Genomic DNA, 5,867 nt, shown 5'->3' on the forward strand with positions numbered 1-5,867 from the left:
TGCCTAAGTTGCAGAGTTTAAGTACTTCTATGCTGAAAGATCAAGTTCTTACAAATGGACATTATGCAGCACTTGTAAATATGTCAACAAAAGAAGAGTCTTTCTGGAGCAGGTCCAGGGTTGCTTCCCGCCCCCAATGCCATATAAAATCTGTCCCCACTGCTATTTAACATCTATATGAAGCCATTGGGAGCAGCCATGAGGAGTTCTGGAGCACAGAGCCAACAATACAGTGATGACACACAGCTCTGCTTCTCCACAACATCTGTATCAGGAGAGTCTGTGCAAGCCCTGCTGGTGGCGAGAAAAAATAGGTATGTAGAAAGGAGATTTCCAGGATGCTAAGATCCAAGTTTGGGGCATGTACTCTGGTGAGAGAACCCTAGCAGAGGTTGAAAACCACCAAATATGCAGCAAAGCAAAGCATGGAAATATAGCCCATTGGACCTTTAAAATTTGCCCTTCTGTGTTCCTGCCAAAGTTTCCCTCTTCCTCTCCTGTAGAAAAAGACCACGGTTGGTAAATTTAGGATGGTTTACTTACAAACTCTCCAAAAGTCAGATTCATGTACTTTTCCCACACAGCATTCAGAAAAAGTTGCACAGGCGGTAAAACTTTGCTTAGTTCCAGTCGAGAATGTTCCTAAATTATTGGTCTAGGAACTGAAGAATGGCTTATAAGAGCCGTGTGGTATGAAGAAGAAGAAGAAGAAGAGTTTGGATTTGATATCCCGCCTTTCACTCCCCTTCAGGAGTCTCAAAGCGGCTAACATTCTCCTTTCCCTTCCTCCCCCACAACAAACACTCTGTGAGGTGAGTGGGGCTGAGAGACTTCAGAGAAGTGTGACTGGCCCAAGGTCACCCAGCAGCTGCATGTGGAGGAGCGGAGACACGAACCCGGTTTCCCAGATTACGTGACTACCGCTCTTAACCACTACAACCATACTGGCTCTATGAGCTGCAGCAACCGGCTCAAAACCTCTTCACACACTGGGTTCCTCAGATAGACTAAGAGAAAACAAAGGCTTGATTACCTCATTCCTCCCAAGGTGAGCTAAACCTGGCAGGGCAGCTTACTCTTCGGCAGTAATCCCTTCTTGAATCTATTAGACTTAAGCATGTTGGTTATATGAGGGGGAATATCACACAAGTCCTGGATCAATGTCTTAATGCAGTGAAGGGCTGAATGAGGTCCAAGAAACTGGATTTGGATTCTGGGAAGATGAAGGCTTTGTGGGTAGGTGGCTTCCATCTCTAGAAGATAGGCCAGCTCTCTGTTCTGGGTGGAGTTGCACTCCCTCTTAAGGAACAGGTAGATAGCTTTGGTGCACTCCTGGGTACATCTTTGTCATTAGAGGCCCACATGACATCTGTGGCAAAAAAATAAATAAATCCTTTTACCAGCCTTATGTAGTACAGTCATACCTTGGTTCTCAAACGATTTGGTACTCAAACAACTTGGAACCCAAATACTCCAAACCCAAAAGTAAGCGTTCTGGTTTGTGAACTTTTTTCGGAAGCCGAACATGCTCCGTTTTGAGTGTTATGCTTCCGATTTGAGTGCCACACTTCCGTTTTGAGTGTTACACTGAGGCCTGTCTGGTTTTGCTATTTATTTTGCGTTTTTGTTTTTGTGGCTCTTTTTGTTTTGTTTTTGTGACTGTGTGGAACCCAGTTCAGCTACTGGTGGATCGATTGTGTGATTGCAGTACATTGTTTATTACTTTAATTTTATGGATCAACAGTCTTGTTGGATAGTAAAATTCATGTTAAATTGCTATTTCAGGCGTTGTTTTTAAAAGTTTGGATCGGATTAATCCATTTTGCCTTACTTTCTATGGGAAAGCACGCCTTGGTTTTGGAACACTTTGGTTTTGGAACAGACTTCCAGGAATGGATTAAGTTTGAGAACCAAGGTATCACTACACACCAGCTATGCACAGATCTGGAAGGGGAGAACTTGACCACTGTAGTCTATGCATTAGTAACCTCAAGTCTGGATTGCTGCAATGTGCTCTATGTGGGGATGTTCTTAGGTCTCATCTGGAAACTTCAGCAAGTGCAATATGCAGCAGCTAAACTGCTGGTGGGGGCAGATGGCCCACAGCATGTGACACCTCTGCTAACACTATCTTGGAGTGTGCTACCTGCAAGCCCCAGTTAAAGGGCCCCATCGGGGGCGAACAGCGGCCTTTTGATTACTTGGACTGCCAGGGCGAAACAGGTGCAAAACGCTGGCACCCTGCCGTCTACAACTTCATTGCCTACAACTTTATTAACATCTATCTACAATCCTACTAGCACCTCTCAGTACTGTGAATATCACTGAACTTACCTTACGTTGGTATCTTCATGAACTTATCCAAAAGACTGAGTTAAGCATTTGAAAAATCTATTGAAACCAGACCTTATAAGTTCATTTTAGACTGGGTAGTTCTCAAGTCTTTGTGGCTTTGTTTAATGTTTTGTATTTCTCTCAGAAATAAAGCATGTATAATTATTGTCCTGTGTATATTAGTCGCCAACGTGTTGCATGAGTCGCACTATCAGCAGCACAGGTTGCATTAAAACATCTACAGGGTCTGTTCATATGCTGCTGGGACAGGTTCAAGCTGCTTCTGGTGGTATACAAAGCCCTGAACCAACTGGGCTCAGGAAACCTTAAGGACCTCCTGAGTTCTTATATCCAAGCCCAATCACCGAGACCATCTGGAGGATCTTGTCCTCCATGTTACAGAAGCCCAACTGGCCTGAACTAGAAGATGGGCATTCGGCTGAATGCTCTTCTATCAGAGATGGGGCAGGAGTCCTTGCTTTTGACCTCTTGAAGACTCTTTGATGTCAACAGGCCTATGTAGTTCTTTAGAATTTTCTTGAGTAGGCCGTCCTTATATTGATCTGTGTTTTTTAATGTTATTTTATATTACGGAGCACCACCCTGATACGGTCACACCTCGGGTTGAATGTGCTTCAGGTTGAGCGCTTTCAGGTTGCGCTCCGCGGCAACCCAGAAGTAACGGAGCATGTTACTTCTGGGTTTCGCCGCTTGCACATGCGCAGACGCTCAAAATGACGTCACGGGCATGCACGGAAGCGGCAAAACGTGACCCGCGCACACGCAGATGCTCTGTCACGTCTTATGTTCTGTTCAGGATGTGAACGGGGCTCCGGAACGCATCCCGTTCACATCCCGAGGTACCACTGTATTTTATGAGAATGCAATAACATAAGAAGAGTCCAATGACCCATCTAGTCCAGGATCCTGTTCTCACAGAGGCCAGCCAGACGCCTGTGGGAAGCCTTAAAGCAGGACCCAGGCACAGCTGCCCTCTGCCCTCCTGCAGTTTCCAGCAATTGGCATTCCCAAGCATACTGCTGCTGACTCGGCAGGGCAGGGGCCGAGTATGTACATACTTTTATTAACAAAATTAAATATATCAATCCGTGGTGTCTTATGTTGGCTCTGTGTTACAGTTTTAGAACAAAGAATTACGAGGGTGGCAAAAAAGGGGGGGGACACCCAACCTCACAGATTTGAAAATTTGACTCTGAATCACTCCCCCCCCTTTTTAACAGCTGAAACCGCAAGCAAACCATTTTGCAAATGAGCCTCTGACTGATAATTATTCACAGAAATTAAGGGGTCAAGTAATTGTTAATAATGAATGGATCCCAGAAAGTCACCATCTGTTTGCAAACAATCCGTGGACAGATAAAAGGGAGCAAAACTCATTGAATAAATTATAATTCACACCAGATTATTTCCCTGCTCGGTTAATTAGCTCCCTGTTATTAAGAGATACTTTTTCTTTCTTTCTTTCCCCCTCACCTCTTCCACTTGCAAATCCCCTGACATTTCTGGCTTGCCCAATTAACAGTTACTACCCCCATGACTAGACAGGGAAGAATGGTAAAATAACCTTTTCCATAAGGGCTGAGCATCTTTGCTTATCAACAGGTCCTGCACAATACCGGCCAAATTTACTTCTTTATCTGGATACACCAGTTCCCAATTCCAAGCTCATGGTCCATTAGAACTGATGACAGACAGAGCTGAGGCTGCCCAGTATGAATTAGCCCTGTGCCATAAATCGCTCTGATCTGAATACTTACAGGCATATAATACTGGGTGGCGGGTGGAAGAGCTGGGGAGATTTATTTCCAACTGGACTCCATGCAAAGGAGCTATTTCCAGTTGCCTGACCATAAATCCTATCAAAAGGGATGGAAGGATAGGCAGCAAAATTATTCTGGTTCAGTGTGATTTTCATGGTACAATACACCATTCATTGCCTTCTGTTTATCTGTCTAGGTGCAGGACCTAGACAACGCTTGCTGTGATGATGGAGATCAGTGCTAACCAACGTGGTGCCCTTCAAATTCTGCCAGAGTATACCTCCCATCCTCCCCTAGCCATCAGGGATGGGCAAATCGCTCAATTTCAGTTTCTCCATATTTCCCGTTTTCCCAATCTCAAGTTCTACTCTCCACATAGCCACAGCAGTTTGAGATTTATTTATTTTTAAGTGCTCATGAAAACAAATCAGAATTTTAGTGCAAATTTCTCCCAACATACACGTGGTTGTATTAAATGTTTCCTAATATGTGCATTTTTGCCACTTGGCAAGATTCTTTCTTGGCCTTGTTAGCCAGGCTATAGCAAAGAAGGCTGTCCAACAGAAACCAGAGGAACTGGGGGTGATGCTGGCAAGAGATTGCTAGTTGACATCCAGGTCAGAATCTTAAGCTAAGGAAGGATGGAGAACCTACAGGTGTTACTCCCATCATCCTTGACCATTTGCCTTACTGGCTGGGGCTGATGAGAGTTGGAATCCAACAACATCGGGGGGGGGGCACTGGTCCCCCAGCCCTGATGTGTAGCCTGAAATCACAATGGATAAGTTCTCCTCTCCTGTCCACTACCAGGTCCTGCCATGTGGGTTGTTTGGCTTGACACACCTGGCTCTGCCCTTGTTCTTCCATTCACCCTATCCAGACCAGTCCTAAAGAGATGCCCCTTCCACAACAGGCAGAGCTGGCCCAATACATTTTGCTGCCTGAGGAAAAGGACAGGATGGTGCCTTCCTACGGGATGTACAAAAGCCAAATGGGCTGGCAACTGAATACAGCTTCCACAATGGTGACAATGTCATCCATAGTAACTAACAGCAGCACACCAGTTGAGCAGGTCATTTCAGTGCCCCACCCCAGCATTCACCAACTGAGGTGGCTGCCCTACTCTGCCTAATGGCAGAACTGGCCCTAACAGTAGGATCCTTGACCTTTTCAGTCTGTTTCCTTAAAAATTCTCCGTGCAGGCATGTGTTGCTGGGCACATATGTGGTTTTCTTGGTCAGTTGGCTATCGCAGTTCTGCTGTCCCTTTGTTCCCTTTCAAGAAGGTTCAGAAATCTACCCAATCTCTACATTGGAAAACACATTTCTTTCTTGTTTCTGTCCATCCGCTCCAACTGTTTTAAAGTTGCAGCTCTTGGAAAATTGTAAACCACAATCAATATTAATAACAGTTCATCTTATCAAAAATGACAGCCCCAGGACTCGACGCCAAAAGAAAGGAAGGAAGAAAAAAGAACAAGAGCACTGTTCAACAGCTAACTTTATAATTTAGGAATGTGACAAAATGGAAGGGAAACTTTGGGGGCAAGGAAGGAGGGGGGCAGGCTGAGACTCTGCTTTGTCCTTGAAGACAAAGCAAATGCAATTTTCATGCTGATTTGTAAGTGTGTGCATTTTCAGAATGCCTTTGAGTCAAAGAAGGCCGAGCCGTTGCTTACCAGAGGCAGAAGCTGAAATCATCTTCCCAGATTAACATGATGTTCTCCACAGCCCTAGTCAACATACATCCAGA

The 5,867-nt window shown here is 44.9% G+C and overlaps 1 long non-coding RNA gene across 1 annotated transcript; it reads right to left on the bottom strand.

Annotated features, from left to right (window-relative positions):
• Positions 1-1,216: 1,216 nt before the first annotated feature.
• Positions 1,217-5,101, bottom strand: LOC309519196. Its single transcript, XR_014213744.1, has 3 exons — positions 4,959-5,101; positions 4,113-4,211; positions 1,217-1,369 (listed from the first exon to the last, which is right to left on the bottom strand). It is a non-coding gene; the product is annotated as an uncharacterized lncRNA (long non-coding RNA).
• Between the last annotated feature and the right edge of the window lie 766 nt (positions 5,102-5,867).

Source organism: Podarcis vaucheri (genome assembly GCF_965113315.1).
Source record: "Podarcis vaucheri genome assembly, chromosome: 14".
NCBI lineage: Eukaryota > Metazoa > Chordata > Lepidosauria > Squamata > Lacertidae > Podarcis > Podarcis vaucheri.